The following is a 16507-nucleotide window of genomic DNA, read 5'->3' as shown; positions in this document are numbered from 1 at the left end:
ACAAAGCAAAGTAAAAAAAATCAAAGTAAAACAATTAGAATAAGGCCTATTCAATAAAGAGAAATGGCCCAGATAAAGTAGAATCAAACAACAACATGGAAAACCATAAATGAACAAAGACTGCTTCTAAGGAACAGATGGATCAGGTACAGATGAAGCACGCTTACAAGAGGAGCAAAGGAAGAACAAACCCATCAAGAGAGCTCTGGAGACAAAGACGATATGAAGGAAGATGAAGCAACCCATGATGAGCTTCTGGTTGCAGGTACCAATGAAAGCAATAAATCAGAGAAAAAATTAAAATTAAAAAAGGATATAGTAGCCATATTGAGTAAAATGGACTAATTAAGGCAAGCCATCACAGATCCATTTTGGGTAAATTGTTTAATCAATTTAATAGAATCTTTCTGATGAGATAGTTGATAAAGTTGATGAGGTAATACATTTTATGCAAAGCGCATTAACTTCCAGAAGCTGTCATAAAGTAGGTTCATCACCAGAAATGGAGCATTTGTGAGAAACATTTCATCAATAGCATAGACGAAAAAGTTGGATAAGTGGTAATAGAAAGGAGTAGTTTTTCATATCAGTGCCCTTCATCGATCAGTATGGGGCCTTTGTTTATACCTGTATTAATAACCAAGTCACAATTTTTACATTTGTGAATGAAATAAAACTTGATGGTATTAGGAGACGTGAAGCAGGTAGTGGGAGGTAATTACAAGAAATAGGCTGACAGAATGGGAATTAGAATCAAGTGTCTCATCACTGCTATATTCCATGAAATACATTGGTTTGCAGCAGCATTTCAGTGTCAGACATAAACATTGTTATAAGTTACAAAAATAAGAGCAAGAGATGAATAACAAGGTAGTGTTAATTGGTTCATGGACTATTCAGAGATCTAATGACAGAAGGGAAGAAACTGTTCTTAAAACATTGAGTTTTGATGATGGTAGAAGCATGGCTGATGAAGTTTAATGCTGCTAAATGTGAGGTGATCTATTTTAGTAGAAAGATTGAGGAGAGAAAGCACATAATAAAGAATTCTGTTGGAGTTGATTAAAAAGTTGGCACAACATCATGAGCTGAAGAGCCCACATACAACTGTACTTCCTTATGTTCTATGTTCTTACTCACTCATCCTTCCGCCTCTACATTTTTTTCTAAAAATCACAAATAGCAGGGGTCCCAGGACAGATCCCTACAGCACTCCACTAGCTACCGACCTCCAGGCAGAATACTTTCCTTCCACAACTACCCTCTGCTTTCTTCCTTTAAGCCAATTTTTTATCCAAACAGCCAAGGTATCATTTATCCCATGCCTCATGACTTTCTGAATGAGTCTCTCATGAGGGGCCTTGTCAAATGCTTTGCTAAAGTCCATGTAGAGCACATCCATTGCCCTACCCTCATCAATTTTTTTTGTTACCACTTCAAATAACTCAATCAGGCTCGTGAGGCACGATCTTCCCTTCACAAAGTCATGTTGATAATCCATGAGGAACCTGTACTTCTCCAAATGTTCGTAGATCCTATCCTTAAGAATCCTTTCCAGTAGTTTGCAGACCGCTAACATAAGACTATAGCTCCCAGGTTTCTCCCTATTACCTTTTTTAAACAAGGGAACTACATTTGCCATTCTCCAGTCCTCCAGCAGACAAAGAGGATTCAAAGATCATAGCTAATGCTCTTACAATCTCTTCTATCAATTCCCACAGCAACCTGGGGTGTATCATATCCAGCTCTGGGAATTTATCAATCTTAATGTTTTTAAGAAGATCTTGCACTTCTTCTTTAATCTCCACATTGTCCAGCACACAGGCCTGCTCTACTTCAACCTCATCCTGATCAAGATCCTTTTAACTTGTGAATACTGAAGCAAAGTATTCACTTAGGACCTCCACAACGCCTCCAGGCACATGTTGCCCTCTTTATCCTTTAGCGGTCCCACCTTCGTTCACGTCATCCTCCCATTCTTCACATACACATAGAATGCCTTGGGGTTCTCCTTAATCCTACGTGCCAAAGACTTCTGATGCCCCCTTTGAGCTTTCCAAAGTCCTTTCTTTAGCTCCTTCCTGGCTACCCTATATTTCTCATAAGCCCCCCCCCCCATTTCCTGCTTCTTATATCTAACATATGCTTCCTTTTTCCTCTTGATGAGTTGCCTCACATGTTTCGTCAGCTACGGTTCCCTTTTCCTACCATTTTTTCCTTGCCTCAGTGGGACAAACCTATCCTGAACCCAGCTCAAGTGGTCCCTAAACTTTTCCCACATTACTTCTGTGCTTTCCCCTTTGAACATCTGTTTTCAATTTACTCTCAATAGTTTCTGCCTCATCCCTTCAAAGTTAGCCCTTCCCCAGTTAAGCACTTTACCATTTTGTCTGATTTTATCCCTTTCCATAGCTATGCTGAAGCTAAGGGAGTTGTAGTCACTCTCACCAAAATGCTCCCCCACCAAGAGGTCTGTCACCTGACCAGGTTCATTACCCAGAACTAGATCCAGTATAGCCTCTCCTCTCGTCAGCCGGTCCACATACTGTGTCAGGAATCCTTCTTGAACACACCTGACAAACTCAGCCCCATATATCCCCCTTGCACTCAGGAGGTGCCAGTCAATATGAGGGAAGATGAAATCACCCATAACTACTACCTGTATTTCCTGTGCTATTCTAAAATCTGCCTGCTTATCTGCTCCTCGGTGTCCTGAGGGCTATTTGGGGGCCTATAGACTACTTCTAGCACAGTGATTGATCCCTTCCTATTTCTGACTTCCACCCAGACTGACTCCATGGACATTCCTTCTGCAGCGTCCTCCCTTTCTATAGCTGTGATACTATCCCTGACCAGCAATGCCACTCCCCCCCCTTTTCCAACCCCCATCCTATTCCTTTAAAAGCACCTGAACCCCGGGACCTGCATCAACCAATCCTGCCCTTCCTCCAACCAAGTTTCAGTAACGGCCACAACATCATAATTCCACGTACTAATCCATGCTCTGTCCATCCTCCTTGTTTCTAATACTCCTAGCATTGAAATAGACACATTTCAACCCCTTTAACTGTCTACAATTATGTTCTGTCCCCTGCCTGTCCTTCCTCATCAACTCAGAACTCTTAGCATCATGCCCTTGTCCTTCTACCTTAATCCCTGCACTCATATTCTGATTCCCACCCCCCTGCCAAGCGAGTTTAAACCCTCCCCAACAGCTCTGTCAAACCTGCCCGCCAGGATATTGGTTTCCCTGAGATTCAAGTGCAACCCGTCCTTTTTGTACAGGTCACACCTGCCCCAAAAGAGGTCCCAATGATCCAGAAATCTGAACCCCTGCCCCTTGCTCCAATCCCTCAGCCACGCATTTATCCTCCACCTCATTCTATTCCTATTCTCACTATTGTGCAGCACAGGAAGTAAACCCAAGATTACTACCTTTGAGGTCCTACTTTTCAACTTCCTTCCTAACTCCCTGTAGTCTTCTTTCGGAACCTCTTCCCTTTTCCTACTTATGTCATTGGTACCAATATGTACCACGACCTCTAGCTGTTCTCCTTCCCACCGCAGGATATCTTGGATGTGATCAGAAACTTGGCACCTGGGAGGCAAACTACCATCCGAGTTTCTTTCCTGCGTCCACTGAATCGCCTGTCTGAACCCCTGACTATAGAGTCCCCTATCACTACAGCCTTCCTCTTCCTTTCCCTACACTTCTGAGCCACAGGGCCAGACTCTGTGCCAGAGGCACGGCCACTGTTGATTCCCCCAGGTAGACAATAGACAATAGGTGCAGAAGTAGACCATTCGGCCTTTCAAGCCTGCACTGCCATTCTGAGATCACGGCTGATCATTTACTATCAATACCTAGTTCCTGCCTTGTCCCCATATCCCTTGATTCCCCTATCCATAAGATACCTAACTAGCTCCTTCTTGAAAGCATCCAGAGAATTGGCCTCCACTGCCTTCCGAGGCAGTGCATTCCACACCCCCACAACTCTCTGGGAGAAGAAGTTTTTCCTTAACTCTGTCCTAAATGACCTACCCCTTATTCTCAAACCATGCCCTCTGGTACTGGACTCTCCCAGCATCTGGAACGTATTTCCTGCCTCTATCTTGTCCAATCCTTTAATAATCTTATATGTTGCAATCAGATCCCCTCTCAATCTCCTTAATTCCAGTGTGTACAAGCCCAGTCTCTCTAACCTCTCTGCATAAGGCAGTCCGGACATCCCAGGAATTAACCTTGTGAATCTATGCTGCACTTCCTCTACAGCCAGGATGTCCTTTCTTAACCCTGGAGACCAAAACTGTACACAATACTCCAGGTGTGGTCTCACCAGGGCCCTGTACAAATGCAAAAGGATTTCCTTGCTCTTGTACTCAATTCCCCTTGCAATAAAGGCCAACATTCTATTAGCATTCTTCACTGCCTGCTGCACTTGCTCATTCACCTTCAGTGACTGATGAACAAGGACTCCGAGATCTCTTTGTATTTCTCCCTTACCTAACTCTACACCATTCAGATAATAATCTTCCTTCCTGTTCTTACTCCCAAAATGGATAACCTCTCACTTATCCACATTAAATGTCCTCTGCCAAGAATCTGCCCACTCATTCAGCCTATCCAAGTCACCCTGAATTCTCCTAACATCCTCATCACGTCACACTGCCACCCAGCTTAGTATCATCAGCAAACTTGCTGATGTTATTCTCAATGCCTTCATCTAAATCGTTGATGTAAATCGTAAACAACTGTGGTCCCAATACCGAGCCCAGTGGCACCCCACTAGTCACCACCTGCCATTCCGAAAAACACCCATTCACCGTTACCCTATGCTTTCTATCTGCCAACCAGTTTTCTATCCATGTCAATATCTTCCTCCCAATGCCATGAGCTCTGATTTTACCCACCAATCTCCTATGTGGGACCTTATCAAGTGCCTTCTGAAAATCGAGGTACACTACATCCACTGGATCTCCCTTGTCTAACTTCCTGGTTACATCCTCAAAAAACTCCAATAGATTAGTCAAGCATGATTTGCCCTTGGTAAATCCATGCTGGCTCGGCCCAATCCTATCACTGCTATCTAGATATGCCACTATTTCATCTTTAATAATGGACTCTAGCATCTTCCCCACTACTGATGTTAAGCTGACAGGATGATAGTTCTCTGTTTTCTCCCTCCCTCTTTTCTTAAAAAGTGGGATAACATTAGCCATTCTCCAATCCTCAGGAACTGATCCTGAATTGAAGGAACATTAGAAAATGATTACCAATGCATCCACAATTTCCAGGGCCACCTCCTTTAGTACCCTAGGATGCAGACCATCTGGACCTGGGGATTTGTCAGCCTTCAGTCCCATCAGTCTACTCATCACCATTTCCTTCCTAATGTCAATCTGTTTCATTTCCTTTGTTACCCTATGTCCTTGGCCCATCCATACATCTGTGAGATTGCTTGTGTCTTCCCTAGTGAAGACAGATCTAAAGTACTTATTAAATTCTTCTGCCATTTCTCTGTTTCCCATAACAACTTCACCCAATTCATTCTTCAAGGGCCCAACATTCTTCGTAACTATCTTCTTTGTCTTCACATACCTAAAAAAACCTTTTGCTATCTTCCTTTATATTCCTGGCTAGCTTGCGTTTGTACCTTATTTTTTCTCCCCGCATTGCCTTTTTAGTTAAGTTCTGTTGTTCCTTAAAAATTTCCCAATCATCTGTCCTCCCACTCACCTTAGCTCTGTCATACTTACTTTTTTTTAATGCTATGCAATCTCTGACTTCCTTTGTCAACCACTGTGACCCCTTTCCCCCCTTTGAATCCTTCCTTCTCCGGGGGATGAACTGATTTTGCACCTTGTGCATTATTCCTAAGAATACCTGCCATTGCTGTTCCACTTTCTTTTCTGCTAGGATATCCATCCAGTTAACTTTGGCCAGCTCCTCCCTCATGGCTCCATAGACTCCTTTGTTCAACTGCAAAACTGACACCTCCAATCTGCCCTTATCCTTCTCAAATTGCAGATAAAAACTTATCATATTATGGTCACTAACTCCTAATGGCTCCTTTACTTCAAGATTGCTTATCAAATCCTGTTCATTACACAACAGTAAATCCAGAATAGCCTTGTCCCTGGTCGGCTCTCGTACAAGCTGTTCCAAGAATGCATCCCGTAGGCACTCTACAAACTCCCTATCCTGGGGTCCAGCACCAACCTGATTCTCCCAGTTCACCTGCATGTTGAAATCCCCCATAACTACTGCAACATTACCTTTGCCACATGCCAATGTGGCTATTCAACTTGCACCCAATATCCATGCTACTGTTTAGTGGCCTATCGACAACACCCATTAGATTCTTTTTGCCCTCACTGTTCCTCAGTTCTATCCACACAGAGTCTACTTCTCCTGATCCTTGCAAAGGACTGCATCTCATTCATCACCAACAGGGCCAATCCACCCCCTCTGCCCACATTTCTGTCCCTACCCTTGTACATTCATTTCCCAGGTCTGCTCTCCCTGCAGCCTTGTCTCCGTTATCCCAACAACATCAACAATAGTACTCAAACAGGAGTACTTATTGTCAAGGTGTACAGCCACAAGGGTACTCTCTAGTACCTGACTCTTCCCCTCCCCTCTCCTGACTGTGACTCATTTCTCTGACCCCCATGGCCCCATAGTGACAACCTGCCTGTAACTCCTCTCTATCACCTCCTCACTCTCCCTGACCAGATGAAGATCATCAAGCTGCAGCTCCAGTTTCCTAACACGGTCCCTTAGGAGTTGCATCTCAATGCACCGGGTGCAGATGTAGCCATCCGGGATGGCTGCAGACTCCAGGACCTCCCACATCTGACACCAACCACAGAAAACTGGCCGCACACACATACTACCTCCTTTAGCAATCAACAACTACCTCACCTCATCCCATTACCGCTGAAGCCAATGGAGCCAAAGCCCTTTCACTCTGCTGCCCGCTCCCAATGCTGCCAGCTAGGTATGGCTGCCTTCTTTTTAAACCATTTGCACTCAACCGGCAGACGTCTGGCCTCTCTCTTCTGCCGAGAACTCAAAACGTCTTCCTGCTGGAAATCCTTAGGTGTTCTCCCGCTGCCTTCTTCTTCTGAATCTGTTATGATAGAGTTCTATGGGTATATCTGTGGATCTATAAATCATTTATTTTGGGCTTTATCAGTGGAAGCACAGAGTACCAAAGCATACTAACACTCCAGCTTCCACGGGAGGATTATGCTTAGTTCTGGTCTCTACATTACAGGAAGGCTGAGAAGATGTAAGAGAGCCTTGCAGAGCTTCACAAGAATAGAGACTACAGTTACAAGGATAGATTAGAGATAAGACTATAAGACCATAAGGCACTGGAGCAGAATTGGCCTATTGAGTCTTCTCCGCCATTTCATCATGGCTGATCCATTTCCCTCTCAGTCACATTCTGCTGCCTTTTCCCCATATTCTTCCATGCCCTGGTTAATCTAGAACCTCTCAACTTCTGCCTGAAATATACTTAATGACTTGGTCTCCACAGCCACCTGTAGCAATAAATTCCACAGATTCACCACTCTCTTGCTAAGGAAATTCCTCCTCATCTCCATTCTAAATGAGAAAGTTTTTAGAGAAAAGAAGACTGAAGGAAGATTTAAAAGAAACATGTAAGATTATGTGGAATCTGGACCTTGTGGAAGCTTGAAACGAGGAGAGAGGTATGGTTGAGGACAAGCTGCCTCAACTGTAAAATTGGGAAGAAATAAATTATGCGTGATGTGAGGAAAATCATTTTTATGTGTATTTGGTTAGAACCTGGAATGTTCCACTATCAAGAAAAAATATTGGATAAAATGTGGTGAAGGGATATTTTCAAAAGCGTGGAATAATAATTTGCTGTAGTAGAGAGTCAGCACAGGGCTGCCTCTTTCAGTATAGTAACCATACTATAGTTCTTCGTGTGACCCAGAAACATCAGTTCTCCATTTTGAATTAAACCCCTTCAAACTCCTGTATGAGTCAGATGCCGAAAGTCAATTCGTTAATTCAGGTAATATGCCATACTCAGTAGCAGGCTCTAACATAAAACAGTAGCTCTTTATATTGCTGAAGTTATACAGTTGTGGCTTCACAAGTCAATTTTAGAACATTGTGTGTTACTTAGAGGCAACTTTAACCATAAAACCATATAACAATCACAGCACGGAAACAGGCCATCTCAGCCCTCCTAGTCCATGCCAAACTCTTAATCTCACCTAGTCCCACCTACCCGCACTCAGCCCATAACCCTCCACTCCTTTTCTGTCCATATACCTATCCAATTTTACCTTAAATGACACAACTGAATTGGCCTCTACTACTTCTACAGGAAGCTCATTCCACACAGCTATCACTCTCTGAGTAAAGAAATACCCCCTCGTGTTTCCCTTAAACTTTTGCCCCCAACTCTCAAATCATGTCCTCTCGTTTGAATCTCCCCTACTCTCAATGGAAACAGCCTATTCACGTCAACTCTATCTATCCCTCTCAAAATTTTAAATACCTCGATCAAATCCCCCCTCAACCTTCTACGCTCCAATGAATAGAGACCTAACTTGTTCAACCTTTCTCTGTAACTTAAGTGCTGAAACCCAGGTAACATCCTAGTAAATCGTCTCTGCACTCTCTCTAATTTATTTATTTTTTTATTAGTTTTTTTATACATTTTACAAATTAAAAAACCCCAAATCAAAATGAGGAACATTAATACAGTGCAAAATTAAGCATACAATGACAATATGATACAAAGAAAGAGAATTTTTTAAAAAAGCACCTAAATTGAAGACATGTAAACTTAGTGTCCTCCCCAAGCCCCACAACACAAAAAAAAACTCCAGACCAACCACAACACAATATAGAGAATATAAATCAGGACAATCAAACTCCCAGACTGTGAATACACTTAGCAACAGAGGATAATAATGCTTACTACCAGAAAAAAAAGGGAGCTGAAAGCAAGGGACCGAAAAGAAAAAAAACCTAGTCAAGAGGAAGGTTATGAAAGTACTCGATAAGAGGTCCCCAGACCTTATGGAACTTTAGATCCAAATTAAGAACTGAATAATGAATTTTTTTGAGGTCCAAGCAGGCCATAATGTCATTAAGCCATTGAGCATGAGTGGGTGGGGCAACATCTCTCCATCTAAGGAGGATCAAGCATCTAGCCAGGAGAGAGGCAAAGGATAATACTCGGCATTTGGTCGGACTCAGACGTAAATCTGTCGCGCCCCAGAAACTGAACAAAGCAATTAAGGGATTTGGTTCTAGGTGCTGATTCAGAATATACGATAACATCGTGAAGACATCTTTCCAAAATTTCTCCAAGCTAGGACAGAACCAGTACATATGAATGAGAGAGGCCTCGCCCCTCTTGCTTTTATCACAAAGTGGACTAATGTTAGGGTAGAATCGAGATAGTTTAGATTTAGACATATGGGCTCGATGAACAATCTTAAACTGTAAAAGGCAATGGCGAGCACAAAGAGAGGTTGAGTTAACCAATTTGAGAATCGAGTCCCAACTCTCATCAGATAAGGAGGTATTTAAATCCTGCTCCCATGCCATTTTAATTTTATCCACAGGGGCCCGTCGTAAGGCTGGTTATTTATCTCGAATAATTGATATTAAACCTTTACCTAGTGGATTAATGGAAAGAAATAAGTCCATGGCATTTTTCACAGGCATTTCAGGAAAGTTAGGAATTAGAGGAGCAATAAAGTGTCTAATTTGGAGATATCTAAAAAAATGAGCATTGGGCAGATTGAACTTAACAGAGAGCTGTTGAAAAGAAGCGAAGCGATTATCAATGAAAAGATCTTCAAAATGTCTAATGCCCTTCCTATACCAAACATGGAATGCTGAATCATATGTAGTAGGTAAAAAAATGTGATTATGTACGACAGGGCTGGAAACGGAAAAACCATGGAAACCATAGCATTTCCTAAACTGAGCCCATATATGCAAAGTGTGTCTAACAAGAGGATTAGCTATTAATCTGGACAGACTACTAGGGAGTGCAGAGATAGATAATTCTTTAGTGGAGCTCAACTCCATTGCCACCCAATTAGGGCACTTGGGTTGGCCGTGGAAGAAGGACCAAAAGGTAGCACAATGTATATTAGCTGCCCAATAATATAAACGAAAGTTAGGTAAAGCCATGCCACCCTCTTTTTTTAGATTTTTGGAGATGGATTTTATTAATTCTAGAGTGCTTATTTTTCCACAGATATGACAAAATAATAGAGTCTAAGGAATCAAAAAAAGATTTAGGAATAAAAATTGGGATAGATTGAAATAAGTATAAAAATTTGGGAGAACATACATTTTAACATTAATACGACCTACCAAAGACATAGATAGAGGTGACCATTAGACAATAGACAATAGGTGCAGAAGTAGACCATTCGGCCCCTCGAGTCTGCACCGCCATTCTGAGATCATGGCTGATCATTCACTATCAATACCCAGTCCCTGCCTTGTCCCCATATCCCTTGATTCCCCTATCCATCAGATATCTATCTAGCTCCTTCTTGAAAGCATCCAGAGAATTGGCCTCCACCGTCTTCCGAGGCAGTGCATTCCACACCTCCACAACTCTCTGGGAGAAGAAGCTCTTCCTCAACTCTGTTTTAAATAACTGACCTCTTATTCTCAATCCATGCCCTCTGGTACTGGACTCTCCCAACATCTGGAACATATTTCCTGCCTCAATCCTATCAAATCCTTTAATTATCTTAAACGTTTCAATCAGATCCCCTCTCAATCTCCTCAATTCCAGCGTGTACAAGCCCAATCTCTCCAATCTCTCTGCGTAAGACAGCCCTGCCATCCCAGGAATCAACCTAGTGAATCTACACTGCACTTCCTCAATTGCCAGAATGTCCTTCCTTAAACCTGGAGACCAAAACTGTACATAATATTCCAGGTGTGGTCTCACCAGGGCCCTGTACAAATGCAAAAGAACATCCTTGCTCTTGTATTCAATTCCCCTTGTAACAAAGGCCAACATTCCATTTGCCCTCTTCACTGCCTGTTGCACTTGCTCATTCACCTTCATTGACTGGTGAACTAGGACTCCTAGGTCTCTTTGCATTTCTCCCTTACCTAACTCGACACCGTTTAGACAATACTCTGCCCTCTTGTTCCTGCTTCCAAAGTGGATAACTTCTCATTTATTCACATTGAATGACATCTGCCAAGTATCTGCCCACTCACTCAGCCTATCCAAGTCTCCCTGTATTCTCCTAACGTCCTCTTCGCATGTCACACTGCCACCCAGTTTAGTATCGTCAGCAAACTTGCTGATATAGTTTTCAATGCCCTCATCTAAATCATTGACATAAATCGTAAAGAGCTGTGGTCCCAATACAGAGCCCTGTGGTACCCCACTAGTCACCTCCAGCCAGTCTGAGAAACACCCATTCACTGCTACCCTTTGCTTTCTATCTGCCAACCAGTTTTCTATCCATGTTGAAACCCTGCCCCCAATGCCATGAGCTCTGATTTTACTCACCAATCTCCTATGTGGCACCTTATCGAATGCCTTCTGAAAATCTAGGTACACAACATCTACTGGCTTACCCTCGTCTAACATCCTTGTTACACCCTCAAAAAACTCCAACAGATTAGTCAAGCATGATTTGCCCTTGGTAAATCCATGCTGGCTCGGCCTAATCCTATTTCTGCCATCTAGATGTGCCACTATTTCGTCCTTAATAATGGACTCAAGCATCTTCCCCACGACTGACGTTAGGCTAACAGGGCGATAGTTCTCCGTTTTCTCCTTCCCTCCCTTCTTGAAAAGTGGGACAACATTAGCCACTCTCCAATCTTCAGGAACTGATCCTGAATCTAAGGAACATTGGAAAATGATTACCAATGCATCCGCAATTTCCTGAGCCACCTCTTTTAGAACCCTCGGATGCAGACCATCTGGACCCGGGGATTTATTAGCCTTCAGTCCTACCAGTCTACTCATCACAGTTTCATCATTGTACCAGACTCTGTTTTATAGTATAGGAAAGATTGGCAAAGTTTTCACGAAAGAGATCTTTAAACTTCCTTGTGCCTGTAATTCCAAGATAAGTAAATTGATTATGGACTACTTTAAAAGGGAGATCACGAAATGTTAATTCTTGTACTTCTTTATTAATTGGGAAAAGTTCACTCTTATGTAAATTAAGTTTATAGCCAGAGATCTGGCTAAACTGGTCAAGAAGTGAGAACGTTGGAGGTAAGGATGTAGATAGATTTGAGAGAAAGAGTAATAAGTCATCAGCATAAAGAGTAACCTTATGCTCAACACCCCCTCTCCAAATCCCGGTCAAACTCTCTCTAATTTATTGATATCTTTCCTGTAATTCGGTGACCAGAACTGTACACAATATTCCAAATTTGGCCTTACCAATGCCTTGTACAATTTTAACATTACATCCCAACTTCTGTACTCAATGCTCTGATTTATAAAGGCCAGCGTTCCAAAAGCCCTCTTCACCACCCTATCCACATGAGACTCCACCTTCAGGGAACTATGCACTGTTATTCCTAGATCTCTCTGTTCCACTGCATTCCTCAATGCCCTACCATTTACCTCGTGTGTTCTATTTGGATTATTCCTGCCAAAATGTAGAACCTCACACTTCTCAGCATTAAACTCCATCTGCCAACGTTCAGCCCATTCTTCTAACCGGCAATTCTTCTAATTCTTCTAATGGAGATGTACACTGTAACTGGAAGGAGTAGTGCTGTCTACAATGTGATAATGAATGAAAGTAAGCCTTGGTGCATTTCATGGTTTCAGGATATTGATAAATATTCAGTAAAGTACTCTGAATATATTGTCTTTGTTGTAATGAGAACTAAAATCTGCCCTCTTGAAAATTAGAGTAATTAACCACGTAAGGAGGAGCTTATGTTCTGTCTGGGTCTTTAATCACAGTTTTGAGTCAATGCAATGGGGATATTTTGTTTCATTGTGGAGAGAAGAGGCCTTCCAGAAAGAGGCAGTGGGAAGAGAGCAATAAGCTTTTCTCCTTTCTCTTGCTCTTGTTCCTTTTTCCCAGGGCCATTTTTTATCCTCTCTGTCATGCACAATTCCAAGAGGATATTTTTACAAGACTAATCATCTTGTTTCACCCACTGTTTATAAAATGAAGAAAATAGGACTTCAATTCTAGCCATTACACTTAGCACCGATTATTGAAAGCTTACCAAGTTTAAATACAATTGCAGCAGTGGCTAGTATAAATATAAATGTTTCATAATCTTCTGAAGTAGTATTAGTTTAGCCTTTAAAAACAAAATGAAGTTGTGGATGCTGGAAAGCCAAACCATCAACAGAAAATGTTGGAAATACTCAGCAGGTCAGGCAGCATCTGTAGAAAGAGAAAACACTTAAAGTTTCAGATTGGAGACACCTTGTCAGAGAAAGTTTAGTTTAACCTCTGCTTAGCTAAGTGAGGTTAAGACACAGTCTCGTTTGAAATATGGCATTTGTAAACGTTCCAGCACTTATCATTGTTGAAACACTTAGATTAACAAAATTGCCAGTAGATGTGCACATGACTTTAGAAGATGGCATACAACATCTTCCCATACAAGAGACCATACAACGGTCTCCATCTCTGGAGACAGACTGTCCATTAACATCTTCTCTAAACCCACTGACACACATAACTACCTCGATTATACCGCTTCCCACCCTGCCACATGCAAAAACGCTATTCCCTATTCCCAGTTCCTCCGTCTCCACTGCATCTGCTCCCAGGCTGAGGCTTTCCGCTCCAGGACATCGCAAATGTCCTCTTTCTTTAAGGATCGTGGCTTCCCTTCTGCTGTCACCAATGATGCCCTCACCTGCATCTCCTCCATTTCCCGCACTTCAGCCCTCAATGCATCCTCCCATCACCACAACAGGGCCACAGTTCCTCTTGTCCTCACCTACCACCCCACCAGCCTCCGGATCCAGAACATCATCCTCCGCAACTTCTGTCACCTTCAAGAGGATCCCACCACCAAGCACATCTTTCCTTTTCTACCCCTCTCCACTTTCTGCATGGTTTGTTCCCTCTGCGACTCCCTGGCCCACACATCCCTCCACATAGATCTCCCATCTGGCACTTATCCCTGCAAGCGTAAGATGCCAAACTCAGGTTGGAGGAGCAACACCTCATATACCATCTGAGTAGTCTCCAGCCCCTTGGCATGAACACTGAATTCTCCAACTTCCAGTAATTCCCTCCCCCTCCCTTATCCCATCCCAGTTTCACTCTGCCTCCTCCTCCAGGTGCCTATCACCTCCCTCATGGTTCCGCCTCTTTCTACTCCTCATAGTGCTTTCCTTTTACACTCCTTCTTCACCATTCCTGCCTGTCCCCTCCCTGCTTCTCCTCCCCCACCCCTTGATCTTTCCCCTTACTGGTTTTTCACCAGGCATCTACCAGCCTTCTCCTTCCCACCCTCCCCCCACCTTCTTTGTAGGGCCCCTGCCCCCTCCCTCTTCAGTCCTGATGAATGGTCTCACCCCGAAACGTTGACTGTCCGTTTGCACGGATGCTGCCCGACCTGCTGAGTTCCTCCAGCATGTTGTGCATGTGGCATACAACGTATATGTCAACACAAATGTGTGCACATATCTCAGACACTATTTTAAATCTGGGGATCATCTGCTGTTCCTGTGATCTTCAACAACCTCAGTACAGAAATAAAGGAGTGAAGATATGTACATAAAGGGTCTAAAGCTTATTTTAAATATCTGCTGAGGTTGCTCAAAATTCGGCCTGGCAAATACAGCAACAACTAAAGAGATTCACTGCATTGGGCAGCTCGTTGGTGTTTCACAATAACAAAGACCAGTGCTAAGCTAGAAAGGGAGCTACAGAACTAAATTAAGCTGGGAAATGCTTGACTAACTTAGTCTGGGAGATGCAGAGCTAAACTAAACTAGAGTTAAATTAATCAAGGAGATGTGGGCTAAATTAGTCTGAGAGATGCCAGTTTGGGTGATATTATGTATGTTTCGGCTGGGGTGACATTAGACTGGACAATCTAACTGAAGACTTTTGGATGGTGTCTGCCTAAACTAATGACATCAGTTCAGTCTGAAAGTTGTTTGATGTATAATGATTTAGAGTGGAAACATTCCAATTAAGTTTGATGGATTCAAAAAGGATTCTTAATTTATTTATTCCATTTGCCAATATGTTTATTTCCACACTTTTGCAAGCACCTCACCTTTCATTAATCTCACCATCTCAGTAAAACCTTTTCCTAGTCATTTTATTCAATCACATCTCTTTCTGACCCTCTGCTCATCCTAACCATTTATTGACAAGAAGATAGATAAAGGTTTTTGGTCTGTGAGCATGCATGCAAATCAACAATTATTTTGGCAAAGTAATGGCATTTTTGCCTTTGAACCAGGAGACCACAAAGTTGAGTCCTTCTGTAAAATGCTTCAAAACATAATCGTAGTTGATAACACCATACATGCTGCACTGCTGGGGGTAATGTTATTTTGCTGTAGTGTTAAACTATGGCTCTTGGATCGATATAAGAAACTCCATGACACCATTTCCCAGGGCATTTGGGTTCTTTGTGATGTTCTTGCTGATACTTCTTCAAGCAATCAAGGTGTAGAATGTTGGTATATAAAGTTTGCCAGCTTTTTTTTCTCTATTGCTTCTGAGGAGGTTTGAGCTTATGAAAAGCACCTTGTCACTTCAAGCTCTTTTCTTAGTCCACAACCACCTATATTTAGAGTCATAGAGTCATGGAGAAGTACAGCACAGAAGCAGGCCCTTCGGCATCATAAAACCTATTCCTTTATCATGCAAACCTTCAGGAATTGAGGTGCCATGGCTCTTCCACAGGTGAAATTGATGCCTTGGCTCCAGCAACCAGGTTTCAATCTTGGACTTCAGCTGTCTATGTGAAGTTTGCATATTCTCCCTGTAACTGCATTCAGTTCTCTGAATGCTCCAGTTTTTTTTTCACCCTCACATTCCAAACATGTGCTGGAAGATTAATTGGTTATAGCACACATAAAATATTGGCGGGACTCAGCAGGTCAGTCAGCATCTATGGAGAGAAATAAAGAGTCAGAGTTTCAAAGATGAGACCCTTCATCCCTTCATTGGGGCTGATTAATTGGCCACTGCAAATTCCCCTTGAGTGTAGCTAAATGGCAAAAAAGGGGGTGAAAAGACATTGATTGAGAGAGAGAAAGAGGGAAAAAAGTTGAAATGCTGCTGATGGGATTGAATTGCTAAGAGTCTGCATGAATCCAATGAACTGAATGGCTTCCTTCTGTGTTATAACAAACAAGTTTCTGAAGCAATACAAGACCATTCAGACAGTCCGATCTAATCATTGCATTGTTACCCTAGGGCTGCTAATTATCATATCGACCATTAACAACCTATCACCCACTAAATATCCCAAGAAAATAAATGGTATATTTATTCA

This window comes from Hypanus sabinus, chromosome 23 (assembly GCF_030144855.1).
Source record: "Hypanus sabinus isolate sHypSab1 chromosome 23, sHypSab1.hap1, whole genome shotgun sequence".
NCBI classification, from domain to species: domain Eukaryota; kingdom Metazoa; phylum Chordata; class Chondrichthyes; order Myliobatiformes; family Dasyatidae; genus Hypanus; species Hypanus sabinus.
Note: the sequence above shows the minus strand (reverse complement) of the source record.